The sequence below is a fragment of the Amia ocellicauda genome (assembly GCF_036373705.1).
Source record: "Amia ocellicauda isolate fAmiCal2 chromosome 11 unlocalized genomic scaffold, fAmiCal2.hap1 SUPER_11_unloc_5, whole genome shotgun sequence".
Classification (NCBI taxonomy): domain Eukaryota; kingdom Metazoa; phylum Chordata; class Actinopteri; order Amiiformes; family Amiidae; genus Amia; species Amia ocellicauda.
In genome coordinates this window covers 239,276-265,586 of record NW_027102663.1, presented here as the reverse complement: position 1 = coordinate 265,586, position 26,311 = coordinate 239,276, and the positions used below count along the sequence as shown (strand labels likewise).

Below are 26,311 nucleotides of genomic sequence, written 5' to 3'. Positions count from 1 at the left end.
ATACAAGGAGGTTATTATGACAATGTGGATAAAATATTAGATGAGATGCATAAACAGTTCTCAGAAGGCACCCCCAACATCAAGCTATATTACAACCCTATTAAAAACAGAGTGTACAAGGTGTCAAAACCAGGTATTAGCATTCAAACCAGCGGCCAACTGGGGCGTATATTAGGGTTCTATTCGGACACAGAGAGCAGGTTCTCAGAAGTGGTGTGGCGGCTTTTACACTCTTTATGTGTATACGGATATCATAACCCACCAGAGGGTCTGGGATAGTTATGTCCCCCTTTTGAGAAATGTACTTATTAAAGGTAAAAGCAATGACATGGTCACAATTACTTATGACAAACCACACTACGTACCAGTCTCAATGACCCACTTTGACAACATCACGATCGAAGTAAAATCGGATCAGAATATCAACGTACCCTTCCGCTTCGGTAAAGTTAATGTCAAACTACATTTTCGACCCCTGAAACAGTGTGTACATTATTAAAATGGCTACCTCGAGGGGTTATGTAGATCCTAGCGCCTATGTGGATTATTACAAGATGCAAGATGGAACGGCTTGCCCGGTTTTGTAGGAGCCCCCACAATGTATGGCGCCGGTCTAGGAGGACTCTTTCATGGTCTCTTTAGAATGGCCGTACCCCTGCTTAAGAGAGGCTTTGCTATAGCCAGACCCCACTTGAAATCAGCGGCTAAAAATATTGTTAGTGACGTGTTCACCAATGTTATGAACCGGGCAGCTAGCCATGAGCATCAGGAGGGTTCGGGTCTCATGGTAATGGCGAGGAGGGGGGGTAAAAGAAGAAACAGCATGTGTCCACCAGGGCGACGAAGATCCGTGGCTAACAAAAAACGAAGAATCTCTCATTCTCCAACATATCGTGGAAACACTCGGAGAAGGAAGCAGCACAAGAAAAAACCTGCAAAAAGAAAGTCTCAAAGAAAGAAAAATAGAGCCTCAGGATACATCTTTTAAACATGTCTTTTGTCAACAGTCTATCGGAAGAATGCGTCAAATCAGAACTGGATCTGTTTACAGTTCCATACACTCAAACGAGTATAGATAAGATCATATATGTAGAGATTCCCCCTCTTTCTGCAATTTCAGACACGGCCCCTCTGGAGTTTTTTATAGCTGGCAATGGCGAGGATTATATTGATTTGAATAACACATTTATTTTAATGAACTGTAAAGTGACTGATTAGGATGGCGATGCAATCGAGAATACGGCCATCGCTGGGGTCATCAATTACCCGGTGGCCACCATGTTTTCACAGGTGGATGTGACCCTGGGAGATCGGCTCATTAGTCAAAGCAGCAATACTTACCCCTATAGAGCCATGATGGAGTGTAAACTTAATTATAGTGAGGAGACCCTAAGCAAACAGTTCAGCCCCGGCCTTTTCTTCAAAGACATCTCGGAAGCTATGGACGACAAGGATCCAGAGGGACTCAATAAGGGTTTGCAAAAAAGAACGGCCTCTTCAACAGAAGGGAGGACCTTTGAGCTAATGGGGCATATCCATGCAGACATATTTTTCCAAGAAAAACTCATGCTCAACGGGGTAGACATTAAAATTAAAATGATCCGTAGTAAAAATGCTTTTTGTCTGATGACCCCTGATACGGAAAAATATAAACTGACCATATTATCGGCCTCGCTGTTTGTGAAAAAAGTGTCCGTCTCCCCGGCGGTTAAACTAGGACACGCGCAGGCGTTAATGACGGCAAACGCCGAGTACCCGATCGAAAGAGTCTATATGAAAGTCCACAGTATCCCCGCAGGGACACGGGTGATGAACCAGGAAAATCTGTTTCTAGGACAGCTCCCAAAACAGGTTATTATAGGTCTCGTGGATAATGATGCATTTACCGGGGTTTACAACAAGAACCCCTTTAACTTTAAACATAACGCGGAATTTATAGCGTTGTACGTCGATGGTGTGCAGGTTCCATCCAGACCTTTTCAACCTGACTTTGAAAACGGCAATGCGGTTCGTGAATATGACAGTCTAGTACTGGCTACGGGTCGCCATCTCAAGGATCAAACTCTGCTGATCGATCGCCGGGAATACTGCAGCGGTTACACCCTGTACGGTTTCAACCTGACCCCTGACGAAGAGTGTGGACAACATTTTTCACTGATGAAGACGGGCAATATGCGTTTGGAGATGCGTTTCAAGCAGCCTCTACCACGCACTGTAAATATGGTCGTGTATGCTGTGTTTGACAACATTATTGAGGTGAATCGGAGGAGAAACGTTCGGTATGATTATTATTAAAATGAACACCAGAGAGCTCAACCACAACATGAATGCCCTTGCCGGCTCACGGAAACTGTTTCAAGGAGTCTACGCCTGCGATCAGCTGCCTAAATTTAAGATCAAGAATTTACCTGCAATGTACATAATCAACACACACCCTAAAAATATGCCCGGAGAACATTGGCTGGCTATTTATCTAAGGGAGGACCACCGTGGAGAATTTTTTGATTCCTATGCAAACCCCCCGGATTTCAGACCTTTCCCTCGGAAGATCAATAACTTTCTGCTCAACAACTGTCAAGAAACCATTTACAGCGGTCGTCAAGTACAAAGTCTGCAGACCTTCACTTGTGGTCAACACTGTGTGTTTTTCTTATATCATAGATCTAAAGGAAGGTCATACCCCGATATTATGGCCTTGTACAGTGAGGATTTAGGCCAAAATGATAAAAAAGTGGCAGAGTTTGTCAGGACACTGTGGACCCCCCCTTATAACACAATGACTTACGACCCTAGCCAGCCATGTATACAGATGGGGTGTTCTTGTGAGGATTTTAAAAGATGTCATGCGTGTTAAGGTGAAAAAATAATGAAAACAGCCTTTGAATCATTAGTTTTGTTTTTATTCAACACAATTCTTATACAAAGCAGGGTTTATGGTATAAATAAATGAACAACATTTGAAAAAAAAAAAAAATTGTTTGTCGGGTCATTATTTACAGGGGAGACAAATAAAAACATGAGATTAATAAGCTTCCCAACGATGGATAGATCCTGAGGATGGTCGCTCAGCACGGTCAGAGTAATGAGATATCGGAGTCAGATCAGGCTCCACCTCTTTACACAGACGGATTTTTTGTCGCGTTTCCTGGTTAGGAACTGTTGATTGGGGCATGTTCAGACAGGCCATCGCCTGTAGGAAAGCATTCCAGCCTACAGGTCGGCGACTATCGGGTACCTTATTAGTGTTAGTGACACTCTTCAACAAATCAAACATGTGTGAACCTTTGATCAGTTGTCCTTTAAAAACAAATTCACCCTGTTCATTCCAAGCCGTTACCCGCGGTTTCTGAACCATTTTGTGCAGGATATATTCTGCATGTCTTTTGCTTCTGGCCGGCATGTTTCTCAAAACATCCGTTACAACATCTCCCTCTGAACTCTCAACAGGTTCGGTCACCGCAACATCTTTATCAACCGTACCCCCCGCATCAGCCCCAGAACCATTTTCTTGAGAGGCCATGGTTAAAGTTAAAATGTTTTGATCTTTTTCACCCTGTCTAACCAGACGGAGGTAGCGCTGTAACGTGTTGGTATACAACTGAGCTTTGGAATACTGATTTAAATCGGCCCTGGCCTGTATAGCTTTCATTTCAGAGTCCAGGTTGTTTTCGGCCGTTTGTCTAATGGGCTCTGGCCCGACAACATTTTTTCTCAGTTTCTCAAGCTGCTCCTGAGGGATCAAAAACATTTTCTGAGCATATTCCATTATTAACCCACTCTGGAAGCTAGAAGACTGGTTAGGAAAGGCACGGCTATGCTCAACAGCGGTCCTATAAAACCCCCGGTTTGATTAATCTTCTTTCTTTTTCTTTTAATAGAATACTTCTTATTAGCGATGATCTTGATAACCGCTTTTTGTTTTTTGAGTTTAGAATGTTGAGAAGTGGTTAGGGGTATATTACCGCGTAAGATGTTAAAAGCTATTTCACACAGGGTCTCGATCAAATCCGAGGGGGCCCCTGCCAGCACAGCTTTCCTATGGCGCGGGCTCCCCTCAAATAACATTTGCAAAAGTGGCAGATTTCTTTTAATCCGAACAGACATTCTTATGTATTTCCTTTACTTTAGCACATACACTGCCGGCCAATCGGGCGGGCACAAACCTGTTCTGAGGCGAAAGTCTTCTGGGGTTTGTGCTTTTAAGTCCGCAATCAAGTCCCCATAGGGTTTTTTGGTGGCATCCTCAAATGCCTCCAAAAAGAACTTGGTCTGGTTAGGGTACATTTGACGAGCCAAGACGGTGACCTGTAGTTTATCTCTGGGGTTTTTAAAAATAATTATATAATTGGCATATAAATTAATAGTGCGGCTTTTTTTACCTTGAAAAAATAGATTTTGAACTAAATAAATAATACTTAAATTCCTATGATGAGTGTACTTTGTGAAAGCTTTTTCCACTTCACTGTTGTCACCGGCCTGCTCCATCAGGTCATCAAGGATCACTAGATTAGTTTGACCGGGCGGGAACAAGTCATCGTCACACAACGAGGCGGGGAGACCTTGCACAAATTTCAGATTATTTTTTTTCGAAGCCAAATCATCGTAGAGAGGTTGCCAGCAAGAGTAACACCACACTATGTTGTCAAGAGCTTGGGACACGGTTGTGTCCACATCTTCTATGATGTTCTTTATAAGATAGCTCTTCCCCGAATTGGAGGGACAGGCTATAATACAGGAGAAAGGGTGTTGAAGTCTGTTATCAAAACCACCGCTAATATCCATAAGGCAGAGTGGTATAATCAGTCTTCAACACTCTTTTATTGTACACCACCCTGAACCGTTTGTTTAGTGATCTATCTTCCAACGTGTACCCCTTTTTATTTCGATAGATCTAAAGACTTGATGTTAATGAGCTTGTTGTTACAATGTTTCAGAGTGAAACCCTTAACTTTCATACAGGTCTTACCCGCAGCCGTTCTGTATGCGTAAGTCTTAGGACCCCCTGAAACAAACTCCACTATGTGGTCCTGAGGATCTAGTTCGCTCGTTAACTCCCCAAGGTAGTCCCCGAGGGGAGGGACCCAATCCCCTGGCCTGGTGACAAAGATTACAGAGTCAGTATCATGATAGAGCGTGCGTTCCTGCAACTGATCCATTAAGTTGTACAGTTCAAGCCGGGCGTAAGCCGTGGTAAAAACCGCTATGAAAACATTAACGTTCCCCTGTTTGGTGGGGAAATCTTTAGGGGCCCTCCACTGGACCTGTGCCACGTGGTCATTTAAGAATTGAAAGTGTGATACTGCATGTTGTTTGGAAAACATAAATTCTATAAACTGTTCAGGGGTTTTAATCAAGGTTGTGTTTAGACGGTAATTTCTTTCCCCAAACTTACCCCACAGACTGTTTAAAATCAGTTTGGACATTTGTCTCTTGGCGGGGTTTACAGTTATGTTCCCCGGCTCTAGACGGATCCCTTCCTTTTCAAAATATTGCTGAATGTATCGCTCTTTGGCCGCGGAGTCAACACACCATGAGGGATAGCCCGATGCCTCCTGTTTCCCTTTCAGATGGGTCATAATGTAATCAGCAAAAAGAGTATCAGATTTTTCAGAAAAATGCCAAACCTCAAACACCTTACCGACTCTGTAACCTTTCTCCACCGCCTTGTCAAGCTCAATGCTACACCAGACACCCGTCATCTTCATCACTGTGCAGACAAGAGGTAGTTTGATTTTCAGTTTCCACACACGTTCTACACAGAGGGAACATCAATTTTCCCGAACACCTGTAAGGCAACACGGGTAAGAACAGCTCGCGAGGAGGGTACATGGTGACTTTGATCAATCCAAAGTAATGTCCGATTTCGAGAAAGTCACGATAAACAATGGTTGGACGCCCCACCGGGTACATTTTGGTCTTGTTGACATAAGGGTACAGACTGGTGAAATCATAGTAATCTACTCTCTCACCCTCCTTTACCTCATAATGTAAACAGAGGGCATTGGTACGACCCCCAAATAACGCATCCCGGGGCTCTAGACATTCAGGAAAGTCCAAGGTTTCCATAAACCGTTGTACCCCCGCATCCTGTTGCTTCAGGGTCGTCCACTCGTGTTCCCAAATCACCAGCACGTTCAAACCATAGGTGTTTTTTAAAGTTTCAATTCGTTCCTGGAAATCATAGTAGATATCACCGCAGAGTTTTTGTGTTTCGGGGTTAAAGGTGTTTGGGTCGAAGCACTGAGGACAGCCATGGTAAATACAACCAGCAAACTCATAAGCGGTACGCCGCCCGAACACGTCGCTAAAACCGTCTAAGTAGTAAGGCCCCATTTTGACTTCCCCTTGATTTAAAGCATGTCTGATGAATATGTTATCCCGGGCACTCAGGTATTCCAGCCACTGTATGGAGACAGTCGAAAAGTTCTTTTGTCTAGCACGATAGTTGTCAGAAGTGGTGACCGCTATAGTGTTTTTCTGCAAGAAATTGGACCGATACATTTTCATGCAGAGAGACACTATGGTCACACTTTGCAAAGGGTCGAGACCCGATGTGTTGATAACCTCGGCGCAGAAACGCACACAGGCTTCATTAAGGATCACCACATCATTTTAACAATAAGCGGCCATCTCTTCTCGGAAATCAAAAACACCTCACTTAACCGTATTGTACCATTTAAAGAATTCCTCCCTCTCATGAGACATCATAGTATCAACCCCATAATAAGAGGCGGGCGGGTAGGACCCTCGATAATTTTGAGTGTCCTTAGTATTAAAAAAATGGCAGAACCAACCTTTCTTCTGAGCCTCAAAACCCAGAGCCTTAGGCAAAGCGCTCAATTTCATGGGGAGGAAATTTAACGAGTCTATGTAACGTTAGTTGAAAGCTTCGTCGGTGAAACACATGATCTTGCTACCCTGAGCTACTTTTTTTGGGGTCACCCCATTTTCCACCAGATACTTCATCAAAATGTAAGAATCATAACCCTTAGCATTGTGGGCAATAAATGTGTAATTGAGGTATTTTGGACCGCGATACCGCGTAAAGAAATCCCTGACACAACTCTCACCGCTAGCTGACCACTCACGATCCAACATGTCAATACAGTGTATATAATTAGCAACGTGGACCCCGTTTTCTTGCCGGCATTCAAAAGCAAAAAAGACATACCGGTTGTGCGGCGGCTCCTTTTTAACCGGCTGAATAAAGCACTGGTGTTCGGACCCCGGGGTTAAATCAGCATTACAGATCCTGCATCTCGGCTCCAGACATTTGTGTGGTTTAACCTCATGAAAACGGTACTGGAGGCAACACTGCGGGCAATATTTAGTTTGATCACAATAACTCAGTTTTTTAACCCCCTCAGCAGCGGCCCTCTGTACCTTATGCTCGGAAAAACAGAACGCTGAGAGACAAATCCTTAAGCAATCTTTACATCGGATGGTAGGGGCCAAACCCTTATGACATTGCGGATTGAAACAGACGTTACAGTAACCGTCACAGCGGTGCTTAAGCTTATCATTGAAGGCCTTATAACACCAATGACAAACATACGAACAACCCAAAAAAGCCGTCAAACTCTTTATTCCAAATTAATGTCTATCACCTAGGAAGAGAAACAGTGTCTGTGTATGGGTTTCAGGATGTGTCTGAAATTTAACAAATACTTCCTTTACCTCACAACGGTACCACACAACAATTTTTAAAGACAACAACTCCTCAAACTTGGTAATGTCTGAAAAGGCAACCATCTGTTGAGAGTTTAAGCCGGCCCTCTGATGAAGCATTAAAGCCTCTTGCAGAGCTTGGGGTTCAGGCATGTCGGGGGTGAGTAGTTTTATTAAACTGTAAGCAAAACAGAGCTTATTGTCCCCACTGGAACTCACCACTAATTGCCTGAGCTTGGTCCTAATTATGTCGTTCTTCAAGCATTTCGACAGTCTTCTAAGCGCCCCACCCTCAGGGTTACGAACCACATTCATTACCAGAGACAGACTATCATCAGCTAAGATGGCTGCGTTACTTTGCAATAACGCTTCGATTTTAGCCAGACATCTAAATTATCTCCACTCAGCATTGCAGATAGGTTGCTAAACAAAGCATCCCCTCTGAGTTCTAACTGTACAACATCTCGAGGTCTGAACCTGTTCAAGCATTTTCTGCAAGGCCTCGTGTATGTTGACAAATATTTCTGCATAATTGTCACAATTTAAAAGTTCTGCAAAAGTAAAACGCTGAATCATTTCAAAATTGTTATAGGCCGGTCTATCTATAATCACGGGATCACTGGTACTCTTGGACACATCATCATTTTGAACAAAGCCTTCACCCCCTACATTCTCACAGAGCATGTCCTCCACAGCCTTATCAGTCTCAGAACCCTCCACATTCCGAACACCCCCACTGCTGACATCTACAAAACCCCCTTTTTGAGGAGGCTCATTTAAAGCCTGTAAAAGTCCTTCAAAGATATCCAACCGGTTAATGTCAAGACCCTCCTCTATAGTGATGGCTGCTTCTGCCGCCATCCTGTGTTCTAATTGTCTCAAATCATTTATAATAGGGGCAGAATTTGGTCGGGGTAGCTCCTCCAAAGCCTCCACCATTTCAAACAAATCGGGGTGAACTAGGGGGTGAACCTCTATAAGCGCTACCGGTGGGAGGTGGTTATTTAGATCATTGACCATCTGTAACAGGTCGGGGTTCACCGGTAAGTCTGTTAATTCACATTCTATCGGTGGTAATTGGGGGTTATTTAAATAATTTATCATTTGTAATAGTTCCAGGTTCATTGGGACATCAGAGGAGTTCACAACAGGGCCGGGGATGTTCTCTCGGGAAGGTCTTTTTAGGGCCCTAGCTTGTTCATAATCCTTTAGTTTGTGAGTTCTTTTACCAAGTCAGGACATTTTTTAATTTATTTTTTATTTTTCCAACAACCCACAATAGTAAGGCGTTTTGTGTCTATTAAAACATTAAATACGGTACAATTCGTTAGTAAGGGTATTAATAAGGGTGTTTTGGCTCTCTATCACCAGGCATTGCCCCAGTAACACAAGTCTTTGATTTTGTAACAAAGTATGTAGCAACTCATGCCGACCTTCAGGAAGTAGCTCCGGGGGCTGGTGGCCTGGCTCAGCTTCAAAGGATGGTCGCTCCGGTAAATCTCGGTCGAAGGAGGCAGGGAGCGAGCGTATACTCATGGACGGAGACCAAGAAGGCCTTTGCGGTGACACCCTGGCCAAGCGCGGGGTACTGTTCCGCGTTTCTGTAGCCAAGAAACGGGTCTGGGGGGACGATGTTGAAACCAGGCCGTCGTTGGGTGGTGTGTCAGCCCTGACTGACGGCGACCCCTGAGGTTGTTGGATGCCTGTATTTGTTCCGCCCGACAATGCGGCGGGCTAAATCTGGGGTGTTGAATTACCCCCAGAAGGCTGTGGCCTGAGTAGATGTTGGGGGGTCTCCAAGACCACCGTGGGGGATCCTCTCGGTGATCTCACCGGGGAAGATGTTTGATCCCACTTAGACGGGGTAATTGTCCTCAATAGCTCATCCACAGAATGACTATCCCAAGAGTCTTGGGAAGAATAAAAATATACATTACATTTACATCTTTAAACGGCGACAGAAATCAAACTTAAAACAACATGTCCAGGACATTCAAAACCTTTAGCTTTTTTAGACCTTTGAAAATAGCCTTAGACATTCACTACAACGCCTTATTATTTACAGACAATATATTTATTAGGACTTGATAATAAATGTAAAACAGAGAAGCAGCTGTAAATAAACTGTTTCTTAAATGTTTCTTTAAAAACTGTAATATTGTTAATAAAACACACACACACACAACAACATTTCATTTTTAAACGAACCTTCCAAGTGTAAACGCTTCCTGATCCCGGGACTTCCTGTTTCACAAACGTTTTCACGATCTGTTTAAATATTAAATACAATGAACACCTTCAAGCCTTTTCCTACAACCACTTTAAAACAGAAGTATAATAGCGGGATATAAGCCAAACAACTTACTAAACCCTTTCGGACGGCTTTACTTCCTAACCAGACGGTACGGCAATCGGTCATTTCTAAACACGTTCCCCAGAAACAAGCCTAGACCTGTCCGGACTTCTAAAGATCTTTCCCAGAACCCCCCGCCCTACAGGAAACGGTCACCCATCGCTTAAATATTAGCCCTCAACGGGCAAACAAAGCCCTTTTAAAAACATTAAAGTTTGAAAGATCTTACTTACCTCCACAGAATAATCGTTTCTTATGTTTTTCGGCTGGTTTAGCTTTTTGCACCGCTGTGAAGGTAAGAGACATGTTTAACCTTTAACCACACCGCTTTATAAAAAGCTTTAACCTCTTACAGGCTGCAGATATATACTCACAGCTATCAGATACCGGGGCTGACGGCCTTTCAGATTCTTGAAAGGTTACGGTTCTCGAAGGTAAAACGAAACAAGCCCTCGATGTGGAAGGCCTTTCGTTGTCTCGAACCACGTTTCTTAATACTGTTAGACAGGATAATTTTTTAAAATTAACAAAACTGGACTCAAACATCTTACAGAAACGTTATACAAACAAACAGGGGTTTAGTTCTTACCCGGTCGGCAGACAGCCTGTCTAGGGACAACCACTTCTCTTGGTCGATCCTCGGAGACATTAATCACAGGCCTTTCGATACTTTCTGTGTAATTAAAGAGACCGGCATTAATATATATTAAAACGTTTTCATAACTCTAATGAGCCGCTTCAAAACCACACACACCCATGCATAAGAACCCATGAGCGCAAACACAAAAATCTTACCGTCGTTGTTCCAGATGATCTCCTCAGCGTTGGGAATTAACTCCTGTTGACTGGCTGAAAAATAATTTTACAGAACTTAAAACAGATGTTATAGCCTTATTTACAATACATGCACACAACACGCTCTGAGTCAATGAAAATAATCTGAAGACTTGCCTAAAAACTCGTTTAAATCGAATCGCTGATGTTGTTTCCGGACATTGTTGATCTTTAGTCTTAAATCGAAAGGTCAGTATGAGTCTGTCGAGCTGAAGACCAGACCTTCATACTTATAATGATGGCCACATGCCGGATCTGCTTGTAAGGCATTGTTCTGGTCTGGCCTTTGTGCCACCCTGTTACCAATTAACATATCAAAACCAACCAATAAAATGACACTGCATCAAATTTCAAATAGAAACCAAGATGGAGACGATCTCTCTCCTCTCTACTCTAAACTTTTATTAGAACCTTTTGGTCTCTCAAAAAAACATTTTTAAGCATCAAGACCTATAGTCAACAACCACTAAGAATATTTCAGGCCTTTATAAGCGCTAAAAAACAACCTGAGCCTAGAAAATAACTATAAAGATCAAAAATAACTAGCGCTTTTACAGTGATTTTTTTTTTTTTTTTATAGCGATGCTTTGTTTGGTATTAAACAAGTCACAAACTACTCAGAACAGCGTTTATCCCCGCAAAAGAGATATTTGGGTTTATTTTACAAAGCTTATAAATTATATAGGTTAAAAGTATTCTGAATGTTTTGATACCACACGCCATACCTATTGTTGTATGAGCACACCCCCGCCCCCCATGGTGTGAGTGATTTAGCCTTGAGTGTTGTGATCTATTTAGCATTGAGTGATCAGTTGTTTTCATTTTTTAAACGATTCCTTATCATCAGGGATTGAGACTGCTAAAATACCTTAAAAGCATATCCTTATCTTAAGTCTAACTCTTATGAGCTTTAAGACCCTAGAATGTATTTAAGTAAAACGACTGAACACATTATGTGAGAGATAAAATATAACCACAGCTTTTTTTTTTTTTTTTTTTACAAAAACAATTAACCTATACACACAAACACCCACACACACACCCTCTTTTTTAATTTAATTTTTAATTAAATTTGAGGAGAGAGACAGAGCCAGATACAGTGTGGATAACATAAGTACCCTATGCAAAACAGGCATTGTTAGGACCTGGGATCATAACAGACAACAGAACTTGTTGAATTTTATAAAATGATTGGGCGAGAGAGAGAGAAAGACAGACAGAGACAGTGTGAATATGATAAACGCACAATTCAAAACTGGCATTGTTAAGACCTGGGACCATTACAGACAACAGAACTTGTTGATCTTATAACGGTTTAGATTTACTAAACCATTAAATGTATATTTAAAAAAGACCCCCAACCACTACAGGAAGAGCCGACCCATTCACACTCTACAGTTGACCAACAAGAACAACAAGAACAACAGGTTATGGGCGGCCTTGTTGTTCAGGGTTTTATGGGTGTACACTTTCTGACGGATATGACGTAGGAATAATTAAGGAAATAACTCTACCTAAAATCACGCCCCCCAATTATGACGTAGGAATATTAATAAGCTTAGGGCATACGTCATAACAAAATAGGCCGCGCCCAAAAAACCCAACTATCTACTCATAAGAGTAACAGCAATGTCGCCGATCCTGCTACGGTCGTATTGTAACAGCAACAACATGTATCGATTTTAAAAGTGTCAGTTCCAGCGCCTCGCAAAGCTACCCTTCTGTGATCGTTTGTTCTCTAGGTCAGGCTTTCTTGACACTCCGAGGAAGAGAAAACGATGGCCGGCCGCGTTACAGGGACAGGTAACACGGCACTAGCACACGTGCACCGCGGGTTGTTTCCGCCCGGTTTCGAACCAGGGACCTTTCGCGTGTGAGGCGAACGTGATAGCCACTACACTACGGAAACCAACCTGTCCTGGTGTTTCGAATGGCTCCCATCGAAGCAGGCTGGTAAAACGCGCACAGGCGTTTCCCTTGGGCCAGCCTGTGAGATAAAGGTTTCTAATTTCACTGACCTATTTTGCAATGCTCAAGGGCACATCAGGACACTTTGGAAACTCTTTCAAAGGCAGGACGCCCTGCGCTCTGACAGTGCCTGCACTTAGCCCAACAAGGTGATGCTGAATGGCTTGTTCAAACGGCTGGTGGTCTTCCTTCACCAGCAGACTATCAGAGCTATACTGCGCCTTCAACTACATAAGAGTAACAGCAATGTCGCCGATCCTGCTACGGTCGTATTGTAACAGCAACAACATGTATCGATTTTAAAAGTGTCAGTTCCAGCGCCTCGCAAAGCTACCCTTCTTCGATCATTAGTTCTCAAGGTCAGGATTTCTTGCCACTCCGAGGAAGAGAAAACGACGGCCGGCCTTGGGGCAGAGAGATGAGGACGGGTAACACGGCACTGGCATACGTGCACCGCGGGTTGTTTCCACCCAGTTTCGAACCGGGGACCTGTCGCGTGTGAGGCGAACGTGATAGCCACTACACTACGGAAACCGACCCGTCCTGGCGTTTCGAATGGCTCCCATCGAAGCAGGCTGGTAAAACGCGCACAGGCGTTTCCCGTGGGCCAGCCTGTGAGATAAAGGTTTCTATTTTCACTGACCTATTTTGCATTGCTCAAGGGCAAGAGGATCCAGAAAAACAGGTTACTGAAATGATGTTTGACGCCGTGGACTGGCCGTTCTTGAAAGAGGTCATAAACTGTATAAATGATGGTTTTGACATCTTGACCAAATGTTCGCAACTGGATTTGGTTAGAAGGAGAATATGCTGGATTATGGATTATATATCCCCCTTGAATGACGACGACGATGATAAAACAGACGACGTGTGGGGTTTTGGAGGGGGGTCTGACGGCTCAGGGGCTACTCTCTTCTAAGAGGGCGGTGTGTCATGACGTAGTGAAGAGATAGGATAAAAGGCGCAACAATTCATTCATGGTTTAAAATTAAAGAGAATGTCTTACCCGAAAGCTGCGGACGTCGACAGGCTCTACAGGCCTCTTCAAACCCGGGATCACCCCTGGTTCTATTCCCCAGATTTTGTATACACTCTGGAACCCTTTGACTGCGGTTACTCTCCAAGACCTCAGACCCCGGTCCCTCAGGACGAAACAACATGCGGTGCGATGGATGTCCAAATGAGTCTCGGGGATCCCCAGCCTCTGGAGCTCATGGAGGGCCTCGATTTTGCCGAACTGTCTACCGTCTGTGCGTCTCAGGAGGGGGTCAGTCCAATGGATGTAGAAACACCCCACAAACCACCAGGCGAACCAATGAGCATCGGACAGTCCCGGGGGCGTGATGAAGACGAAGGATTTATGCCCGGGGTATGTGACCAAGTAAGCAGAGTGGTTAAAAGCACCCTGGTGTATATTCTGAGTGCTCTCATCGACCGAGCTCTGAAAGAAGTCTGTCGGGGGTGTGAAGTGAATCACCCCAGTCAGTTGAGACACAGTTGTTTGTTTGAACCAGACCGTTACTATTTCCTGTTCTATTTCAACGTGTTTTACAGAAGACTGAACAAACCGTGGCTGAAACCGGCACTAATCAAGGCGCTGTCTTACTCCCACATACATGTCACTGCGGGACAAGTCCAGAAAATCATAGATGAGATTTTGCTGGAGCTGAAAAAGGAGCCGTTTATAATAGAGAAACTTGGGCAGCTGCTCAATGACCTGGATGAGCCGAGTAGAAAAACCGCTGGCAAGCTAAAAGCTTATTTCTTCCGTAAAGAAGTTAAAGCTGGGGACAGCGACGAAGAATTCGACATCTACGCCACTGATTCAGACTCTGACCTGAACTAAGGGACTTTGAACATGGGGAATGTTCTGGACTGCTTCTGCAACTGGTTCTGTCATCAACACTCTGCAGCTAACCTGAGAGCGCTATTACACCATGTGCTTGACAGAAAAGTAGCCAACGCGAGCCTTTTCTCTACAGATTTAACCATCGATGAGGATCAACTTTCAAACCTGGAAAAGTTAATGGCTGCTGTAACAAAGATCGGGGGGTACGAACACTGGGATGAAGCGCTCAAGGGGGCCAAGAATGATATTAGGCCATTTCATCAACATCTGTATGACCTTTTACTGAGCATGTTTAATACACCTCTGTTTAATTTTAAAATAGGTCATATTGTTGTTTATTTACATATGTAACTGAGGTGTGTGCCTACAAGATAAAGAAACAGGTATATTTGTTGATATAGATCAAGTAACCAATCATCTGATTTCTTTTTGTCTGGACCGTAGAAAAAATTGTTGTGTATGTTATACTTTTCTCAAATGTCTAAAAAGGGGTATCTGCTCTCCTGAAGTTGAATAAAAAACCTTGTAAAAAACTTTGCGCATAGTGTGGGTCTGTGTGGTTATTTGACAGAATGACTCGGCAAGCTCCCCAAATGCAGGAACTATACTACAACCCAGCCAAGATTGGGGGTTTGGCGGGTAAGAAGGGTTTTCAAAGAGGACTCGCTGAGGCCGGAGTGAAGGTTAATGATGTGGTTGTTTCAGAATGGTTACGGGAACAAGACGCCTATACCTTACATAAACCTCTCAGGATTAACTTTAAAAGAAACCGCGTATATGCAACTGACATAGACTCACAATGGCAAATGGATCTAGTCGATATGTCAAATTTATCAAAACATAACAATGGTCACAAATTGATGTTGATGTGTATCGATGTTTAATCAAAATATGCCTGGGCTCGAATTCTACATAATAAAACAGGTTGAGCGGTGACGAGGGTCTTTGAGGATATATTGTCCCAGGGTCGATGTCCTAAAAAACTGCAGACTGATTAAGGAAAAGAGTTTCTCAACAGAGAATTTCAGAATCTACTGAAGAGACACAAAATACATCATTTCACCACCGGAAATGAGCTTAAAGCATCGGTAGTGGAGAGGTTTAACCGCACCATAAAGACCAAAATGTGGAGATATTTTACAGCGGTCAACACGTTCAAGTATTTTGATAAAGTTCAGGATTTTATTGATGCTTACAACCAAGGGTATCACACCAGTATTAAAATGAAGTCTATAGATGTTGATCAAAGTAATTCTTTTCAGGTCTATACAAAATTATACGGACCATTTATTAAGAAGGGAAAAACTACTTATAAGTTCAACATCGGTGATGTGGTTCGCGTTTCAAAGCTAAGGAGTACTTTTGCCAAAGGTTATGAACAAACATTTTCTGACGAATATTTTACAGTTACCGAACAGTTGGCTAGAGCCCCCCCCGTGTACCGGTTAAAAGACTATGACGGGGAGGATATAGAAGGAACGTTTTACGAAGCCGAGTTACAAAAAATTATTGTGGGTAAAGACAGTGTATACAGAGTTGAAAAGATATTAGCTGAAAAAACCCAGAACCGGAAAAAATATGTGTTGGTGAAATGGCTTGGATGGCCTGAAAAGTTCAATAGTTGGGTCCCGGAACAACAGGTTTGCGATATTCAATCCTTATAACAACATGCCCGCGGGTGTGTTGGGGGCATTACTCTCGATACTCAAGATGGAATCAGGAGGCTTCTACGTGACTCTACCCAGTAACGCCTCTCTCGATATATACCCTAAAAATGAAATATCCAGTTACACGGTACAATTTGGAAAATCTTTAGATCTAAGAGGGTCGTGGGAAGTGGGGTTGGCGGAAATACAGTATCCTTACACTTGGGCTGTTTTACAAGATAAGGATGCCACCTTCGCCATTTTTGATGATGTTAAAAAGAGTCAATGGACATTCACGATACAAGGAGGTTATTATGACAATGTGGATAAAATATTAGATGAGATGCATAAACAGTTCTCAGAAGGCACCCCCAACATCAAGCTATATTACAACCCTATTAAAAACAGAGTGTACAAGGTGTCAAAACCAGGTATTAGCATTCAAACCAGCGGCCAACTGGGGCGTATATTAGGGTTCTATTCTGACACAGAGAGCAGGTTCTCAGAAGTGGTGGGGCGGCTTTTACACTCTTTATGTGTATACGGATATCATAACCCACCAGAGGGTCGGGGATAGTTATGTCCCCCTTTTGAGAAATGTACTTATTAAAGGTAAAAGCAATGACATGGTCACAATTACTTATGACAAGCCACACTACGTACCAGTCTCAAAGACCCACTTTGACAACATCACGATCGAAGTCAAATCGGATCAGAATATCAACGTACCCTTCCGCTTCGGTAAAGTTAAGTTGTCAAACTACATTTTCGACCCCTGAAACAGTGTGTACATTATTAAAATGGCTACCTCGAGGGGTTATGTAGATCCTAGCGCCAATGTGGATTATTACAAGATGCAAGATGGAACGGCTTGCCCGGTTTTGTAGGAGCCCCCACAATGTATGGCGCCGGTCTAGGAGGACTCTTTCGTGGTCTCTTTAGAATGGCCGTACCCCTGCTTAAGAGAGGCTTTGCTATAGCCAGACCCCACTTGAAATCAGCGGCTAAAAATATTGTTAGTGACGTGTTCACCAATGTTATGAACCGGGCAGCTAGCCATGAGCATCAGGAGGGTTCGGGTCTCATGGTAATGGCGAGGAGGGGGGGTAAAAGAAGAAACAGCATGTGTCCACCAGGGCGACGATGATCCGTGGCTAACAGAAAACGAAGAATCTCTCATTCTCCAACATATCGTGGAAACACTCGGAGAAGGAAGCAGCACAAGAAAAAACCTGCAAAAAGAAAGTCTCAAAGAAAGAAAAATAGAGCCTCAGGATATATCTTTTAAACATGTCTTTTGTCCACAGTCTATTGGAAGAATGCGTCAAATCAGAACTGGATCTGTTTACAGTTCCATACACTCAAACGAGTATAGATAAGAGCATATATGTAGAGATTCCCCCTCTTTCTGCAATTTCAGACATGGCCCCTCTGGAGTTTTTTATAGCTGGCAATGGCGAGGATTATAATGATTTGAATAACACATTTATTTTAATGAACTGTAAAGTGACTAATGAGGATGGCGATGCAATCGAGAAGACGGCCAACGCTGGGGTCATCAATTACCCGGTGGCCACCATGTTTTCACAGGTGGATGTGACCCTGGGAGATCGGCTCATTAGTCAAAGCAGCAATACTTACCCCTATAGAGCCATGATGGAGTGTATCCTTAATTATAGTGAGGAGACCCTAAGCAAACAGTTCAGCCCCGGCCTTTTCTTCAAAGACAACCCGGAAGCTATGGACGACAAGGATCCAGAGGGACTCAATAAGGGTTTGCAAAAAAGAACGGCCTCTTCAACAGAAGGGAGGACCTTTGAGCTAATGGGGCATATCAATGCAGACATATTTTTCCAAGAAAAACTCATGCTCAACGGGGTAGACATTAAAATTAAAATGATCCGTAGTAAAAGTGCTTTTTATCTGATGACCCCTGATACTGAAAAATATAAACTGACCATATTATCGGCCTCGCTGTTTGTGAAAAAAGTGTCCGTCTCCCCGGCGGTTAAACTAGGACACGCGCAGGCGTTAAGTACCCGATCGAAAGAGTCTATATGAAAGTCCACAGTATCCCTGCAGGGACACGGGTGATGAACCAGGAAAATCTGTTTCTAGGACAGCTCCCAAAACAGGTTATTATTGGTCTCGTGGATAATGATGCATTTACCGGGGTTTACAACAAGAACCTTTTTAACTTTAAACATTATAACGCGGAATTTATAGCGTTGTACGTCGATGGTGTGCAGGTTCCATCCAGACCTTTTCAACCTGACTTTGAAAACGGCAATGCGGTTCGTGAATATTACAGTGTAGTACTGGCTACGGGTCGCCATCTCAAGGATCAAACTCTGCTGATCGATCGCCGGGAATACTGCAGCGGTTACACCCTGTACGGTTTCAACCTGACCCCTGACGAAGAGTGTGGACAACATTTTTCACTGATGAAGACGGGCAATATGCGTTTGGAGATGCGTTTCAAGCAGCCTCTACCACGCACTGTAAATATGGTCGTGTATGCTGTGTTTGACAACATTATTGAGGTGAATCGGAGGAGAAACGTTCGGTATGATTATTATTAAAATGAACACCAGAGAGCTCAACCACATCATGAATGCCCTGGCCGGCTCACGGAAACTGTTTCAAGGAGTCTACGCCTGCGATCAGCTACCTAAATTTAAGATCAAGAATTTACCTGCAATGTACATAATCAACACACACCCTAAAAATATGCCCGGAGAACATTGGCTGGCTATTTATCTAAGGGAGGACCACCGTGGTGAATTTTTTGATTCCTATGGAAACCCCCCGGATTTCAGACCTTTCCCTCGGAAGATCAATAACTTTCTGCTCAACAACTGTCAAGAAACCATTTACAGCGGTCGTCAAGTACAAAGTCTTCAGACCTTCACTTGTGGTCAGCACTGTGTGTTTTTCTTATATCATAGATCTAAAGGAAGGTCATACCCCGATATTATGGCCTTGTACAGTGAGGATTTAGGCCAAAATGATAAAAAAGTGGCAGAGTTTGTCAGTACACTGTGGACCCCCCTTATAACACAATGACTTACGACCCTAGCCAGTCATGTATACAGATGGGGTGTTCTTGTGAGGATTTTAAAAGATGTCATGCGTGTTAAGGTGAAAAAATAAAGAAAACAGCCTTTGAATCATTAGTTTTGTTTTTATTCAAAACAATTCTTATACAAAGCAGGGGTTATGTTATAAATAAATGTACAACATTTGAAAATAAAAAAAAATAAATAAAAAATTGTTTGTCGGGTCATTATTTACAGGGGAGACAAATAAAAACATGAGATTAATAAGCTTCCCAACGATGGATAGATCCTGAGGATGGTCGCTAAGCACGGTCAGAGTAATGAGATATCGGAGTCAGATCAGGCTACACCTCTTTACACAGATGGATTTTTTGTCGCGTTTCCTGGTTAGGAACTGTGGATTGGGGCATGTTCAGACAGGCCATCGCCTGTAGGAAAGCATTCCAGCCTACAGGTCGGCGACTCTCGGGTACCTTATTAGTGCTATTGACACTCTTCAACAAATCAAACATGTGTGAACCTTTGATCAGTTGTCCTTTAAAAACAAATTCACCCTGTTCATTCCAAGCCGTTACCCGCGGTTTCTGAACCATTTTGCGCAGGATATATTCTGCATGTCTCCTGCTTCTGGCCGGCATGTTTCTCAAAACATCCGTTACAACATCTCCCTCTGAACTCTCAACAGGTTCGGTCACCGCAACATCTTTATCAACCGTACCCCCCGCATCAGCCCCAGAACCATTTTCTTGAGAGGCCATGGTTAAAGTTAAAATGTTTTGATCTTTTTCACCCTGTCTAACCAGACGGAGGTAACGCTGTAACGTGTTGGTATACAACTGGGCTTTGGAATACTGATTTAAATCGGCCCTGGCCTGTATAGCTTTCATTTCAGAGTCCAGGTTGTTTTCGGCCGTTTGTCTAATGGGCTCTTGCCCGACAACATTTTTTCTCAGTTTCTCAAGCTGCTCCTGAGGGATCAAAAACATTTTCTGAGCATATTCCATTATTAACCCACTCTGGAAGCTAGAAGACTGGTTAGGAAAGGCACGGCTATGCTCAACAGCAGTCCTATAAAACCCCTGGTTTGATTAATCTTCTTTCTTTTTCTTTTAATAGAATACTTCTTATTAGCGATGATCTTGATAACCGCTTTTTGTTTTTTGAGTTTAGAATGTTAAGAAGGGGTTAGGGGTATATTACCGTGTAAGATGTTAAAAGCTATTTCACACATGGTCTCGATCAAATCCGAGGGGGCCCCTGCCAGCACAGCTTTCCTATGGCGCAGGCTCCCCTCAAATAACATTTGCAAAAGTGGCAGATTTCTTTTAATCCGAACAGACATTCTTATTTATTTCCTTTTCTTTAGCACATACACTGCCGGCCAATCGGGCGGGCACAAACCTGTTCTGAGGCGAAAGTCTTCTGGGGTTTGTGCTTTTAAGTCCGCAATCAAGTACCCGTAGGGTTTTTTGGTGGCATCCTCAAATGCCTCCAAAAAGAACTTGGTCTGGTTAGGGTACATTTGACGAGCCAAGACGGTGACCTGTAGTTTATCTCTGGGGTTTTTAAAAAGAATTATATAATTGGCATTTAAATTAATAGTGCGGCTTTTTTTACCTTGAAAAAATAGATTTTGAACTAAATAAAGAATACTTAAATTCCTATGATGAGTGTACTTTGTGAAAGCTTTTTCCACTTCACTGTTGTCACCGGCCTGCTCCATCAGGTCATCAAGGATCACTAGGTTAGTTTGACCGGGCGGGAACAAGTCATCGTCTTACAACGAGGCGGGGAGACCTTGCACAAATTTCAGATTATTTTTTTTCGAAGCCAAATCATCGTAGACAGGTTGCCAGCAAGAGTAACACCACACTATGTTGTCAAGAGCTTGGGACACGGTTGCGTCCACATCTTCTATGATGTTCCTTATAAGATAGCTCTTCCCCGAATTGGAGGGACCGGCTATAATACAGGAGAAAGGGTGTTGAAGTCTGTTATCAAAACCACCGCTAATATCCATAAGGCAGAGTGGTATAATCAGTCTTCAACACTCCTTTATTGTACACCACCCTGAACCGTTTGTTTAGTGATCTATTTTCCAACGTGTACTCCTTTTTATTGCGATAGATCTGATTTCCGGCTGTAATAATCTCACGAGGAGGCGCGTCTTTCTCGGTTACAAAACTTTCTACCAGGGTCGTCAGAGACTTGATGTTAATGAGCTTGTTGTTACAATGGTTCAGAGTGAAACCCTTAACTTTCATACAGGTCTTACCCGCAGCCGTTCTGTATGCGTCTTAGGACCCCCTGAAACAAACTCCACTATGTGGTCCTGAGGATCTAGTTCGCTCGTTAACTCCCCAAGGTAGTCCCCGAGGGGAGGGACCCAATCCCCTGGCCTGGTGACAAAGATTACAGAGTCAGAATCATGATAGAGTGTGCGTTCCTGCAACTGATCCATTAAGTTGTACAGTTCAAGCCGGGCGTAAGCCGTGGTAAAAACCGCTATGAAAACATTAACGTTCCCCTGTTTGGTGGGGAAATCTTTAGGGGCCCTCCACTGGACCTGTGCCACGTGGTCATTTAAGAATTGAAGGTGTGATACTGCATGTTGTTTGGAAAACATAAATTCTATAAACTGTTCAGGGGTTTTAATCAAGGTTGTGTTTAGACGGTAATTTCTTTCCCCAAACTTACCCCACAGACTGTTTAAAATCAGTTTGGACATTTGTCTCTTGGCGGGGTTTACAGTTATGTTCCTGCAACTTGGTGATGTCTGAAAAGGCAACCCTCTGTTGAGAGTTTAAGCCAGCCCTCTGATGAAGCGTTAAAGCCTCTTGCAGAGCTTGGGGTTCAGGCATGTCGGGGGTGAGTAGTTTTATTAAACTGTAAGCAAAACAGAGCTTATTGTCCCCACTGGAACTCACCACTAATTGCCTGAGCTTGGTCCTAATTATGTCGTTCTTCAAGCATTTCGACAGTCTTCTAAGCGCCCCACCCTCAGGGTTACGAACCACATTCATTACCAGAGACAGACTTTCATCAGCTAAGATGGCTGCGTTACTTTGCAATAACGCTTCGATTTTAGCCAGACATCTAAATTATCTCCACTCAGCATTACAGATAGGTTGCTAAACAAATCATCCCCTCTGAGTTCTAACTGTACAACATCTCGAGGTCTGACCCTTTCAGCAACCTGTTCAAGCATTTTCTGCAAGGCCTCGTGTATGTTGACAAATATTTCTGCATAATTGTCACAATTTAAAAGTTCTGCAAAATTAAAACACTGAATCATTTCAAAATTGTTATAGGCCGGTCTATCTATAATCACGGGATCACTGGTACTCTTGGACACATCATCATTTTGAACAAAGCCTTCACCCCCTACATTCTCACAGAGCATGTCCTCCACAGCCTTATCAGTCTCAGAACCCTCCACATTCCGAACACCCCCACTGCTGACATCTACAAAACCCCCTTTTTGAGGAGGCTCATTTAAAGCCTGTAAAAGTCCTTCAAAGATATCCAACCGGTTAATGTCAAGACCCTCCTCTATAGTGATGGCTGCTTCTGCCGCCATCCTGTGTTCTAATTGTTTCAAATCATTTATAATAGGGGCAGAATTTGGTCGGGGTAGCTCCTCCAAAGACTCCACCATTTCAAACAAATCGGGGTGAACTAGGGGGTGAACCTCTATAAGCGCTACCGGTGGGAGGTGGTTATTTAGATCATTGACCATCTGTAACAGGTCGGGGTTCACAGGTAAGTCTGTTAATTCACATTCTATCGGTGGTAATTGGGGGTTATTTAAATAATTTATCATTTGTAATAGTTCCAGGTTCATTGGGACATCAGAGGAGTTCACAACAGGGCCGGGGATGTTCTCTCGGGAAGGTCTTTTTGGGGCCCTAGCTTGTTCATAATCCTTTAGTTTGTGAGTTCTTTTACCAAGTCAGGACATTTTTTAATTTATTTTTTATTTTTCCAACAACCCACAATAGTAAGGCGTTTTGTGTCTATTTAAACATTAAATACGGTACAATTCGTTAGTAAGGGTATTAATAAGGGTGTTTTGGCTCTCTATCACCAGGTTTTGCCCCACTAACACAAGTCTTTGATTTTGTAACAAAGTATGTAGCAACTCATGCCGACCTTCAGGAAGTAGCTCCGGGGGCTGGTGGCCTGGCTCAGCTTCAAAGGATGGTCTCTCCGGTAAATCTCGGTCGAAGGAGGCAGGGAGCGAGTGTATACTCATGGACGGAGACCAAGAAGGCCTTTGCGGTGACACCCTGGCCAAGCGCAGGGTTACTGTTTCGCGTTTCGGTAGCCAAGAAACGGGTCTGGGGGGACGATGTTGAAACTAGGCCGTCGTTGGGTGGTGTGTCAGACCTGACTGACGGCGACCCCTGAGGTTGTTGGATGCCTGTATTTGTTCCGCCCGACAATGCGGCGGGCTGAATCTGGGGTGTTGAATTACCCCCAGAAGGCTGTGGCCTGAGTAGATGTTGGGGGGTCTCCAAGACCATCGTGGGGGATCCTCTCGGTGATCTCACCGGGAAAGATGTTTGATCCCACTTAGACGGGGTAATTGTCCTCAATAGCTCATTCACAGAATGACTATCCCAAGAGTCTTGGGAAGAATAAAAATATACATTACATTTACATCTTTAAACGGCGACAGAAATCAAACTTAAAACAACATGTCCAGGACATTCAAAACCTTTAGCTTTTTTAGACCTTTGAAAATAGCCTTAGACATTCTCTACAACGCCTTATTATTTACAGACAATATATTTATTAGGACTTGATAATTTAAAACAGAGAAGCCGCTGTAAATAAACTGTTTCTTAAATGTTTCTTTAAAAACTGTAATATTGTTAATAAAACACACACACACACAACAACATTTCATTTTTAAACGAACCTTCCAAGTGTAAACGCTTCCTGATCCCGGGACTTCCTGTTTCACAAACGTTTTCACGATCTGTTTAAATATTAAATACAATGAACACCTTCAAGCCTTTTCCTACAACCACTTTAAAACAGAAGTATAATAGCGGGAGATAAGCCAAACAACTTACTAAACCCTTTCGGACGGCTTTACTTCCTAACCAGACGGTACGGCAATCGGTCATTTCTAAACACGTTCCCCAGAAACAAGCCTAGACCTGTCCGGACTTCTAAAGATCTTTCCCAGAACCCCCCGCCCTACAGGAAACGGTCACCCATCGCTTAAATATTAGCCCTCAACGGGCAAACAAAGCCCTTTTAAAAACATTAAAGTTTGAAAGATCTTACTTACCTCCACAGAATAATCGTTTCTTATGTTTTTCGGCTGGTTTAGCTTTTTGCACCGCTGTGAAGGTAAGAGACATGTTTAACCTTTAACCACACCGCTTTATAAAAAGCTTTAACCTCTTACAGGCTGCAGATATATACTCACAGCTATCAGATACCGGGGCTGACGGCCTTTCAGATTCTTGAAAGGTTACGGTTCTCGAAGGTAAAACGAAACAAGCCCTCGATGTGGAAGGCCTTTCGTTGTCTCAAACCACGTTTCTTAATACTGTTAGACAGGATAATTTTTTAAAATTAACAAAACTGGACTCAAACATCTTACAGAAACGTTATACAAACAAACAGGGGTTTAGTTCTTACCCGGTCGGCAGACAGCCTGTCTAGGGACAACCACTTCTCTTGGTCGATCCTTGGAGACATTAATCACAGGCCTTTCGATAGTTTCTGTGTAATTAAAGAGACCGGCATTAATATATATTAAAACGTTTTCATAACTCTAATGAGCCGCTTCAAACCACACACACCCATGCATAAGAACCCATGAGCGCAAACACAAAAATCTTACCGTCGTTGTTCCAGATGATCTCCTCAGCGTTGGGAATTAACTCCTGTTGACTGGCTGAAAAATTATTTTACAGAACTTAAAACAGATGTTATAGCCTTATTTACAATACATGCACACAACACGCTCTGAGTCAATGAAAAGAATCTGAAGACTTGCCTAAAAACTCGTTTAAATCGAATCGCTGATGTTGTTTCCGGACATTGTTGATCTTTAGTCTTAAATCGAAAGGTCAGTATGAGTCTGTCGAGCTGAAGACCAGACCTTCATACTTATACTGATGGCCACATGCCGGATCTGCTTGTAAGGCATTGTTCTGGTCTGGCCTTTGTGCCGCCCTGTTACCAATTAACATATCAAAACCAACCAATAAAATGACACTGCATCAAATTTCAAATAGAAACCAAGATGGAGACGATCTCTCTCCTCTCTACTCTAAACTTTTATTAGAACCTTTTGGTCTCTCAAAAAAACATTTTTAAACATCAAGACCTATAGTCAACAACCACTAAGAATATTTCAGGCCTTTATAAGCACTAAAAAACAACCTGAGCCTAGAAAATAACTATAAAGATCAAAAATAACTAGCGCTTTTACAGTGATTTTTTTTTTTTTTTATAGCGATGCTATGTTTGGTATTAAACAAGTCACAAACTACTCAGAACAGCGTTTATCCCCGCAAAAGATATATTTGGGTTTATTTTACAAAGCTTATAAATTATATAGGTTAAAAGTATTCTGAATGTTTTGATATCACACGCCATACCAACTGTTGTCTTCTACACCTTACGGTAGCAACAAATCTAACTACTGCTTTACTTTAACAATAATAATGACGGCGACCACGATGACAACAAGAACAACAACAACAAGAACAACAACAACAACATCATCATCATCATCATCATCAGATTTTAATTAAAAGTGGCTACACCAGCGTTTACAATTTCAACCTGTCGACGGACGGACGCTCTGAGTGCATCGATTGCAGGCACTCCAATGAAGAAAAGACACTCACCGCCTCCGGGGAACCACGAGGGCAAGAATGACGAAAAGGGCCAGCCCACAGTAGGC

At 43.0% G+C, this 26,311-nt stretch overlaps 1 non-coding gene across 1 annotated transcript; it reads right to left on the bottom strand.

The window, feature by feature from the left end:
- Positions 1-12,691: 12,691 nt before the first annotated feature.
- On the bottom strand, positions 12,692-12,764 carry trnav-cac (transfer RNA valine (anticodon CAC)). The gene has a single exon. It is a non-coding gene; the product is annotated as a tRNA-Val (tRNA).
- Positions 12,765-26,311: the final 13,547 nt, after the last annotated feature.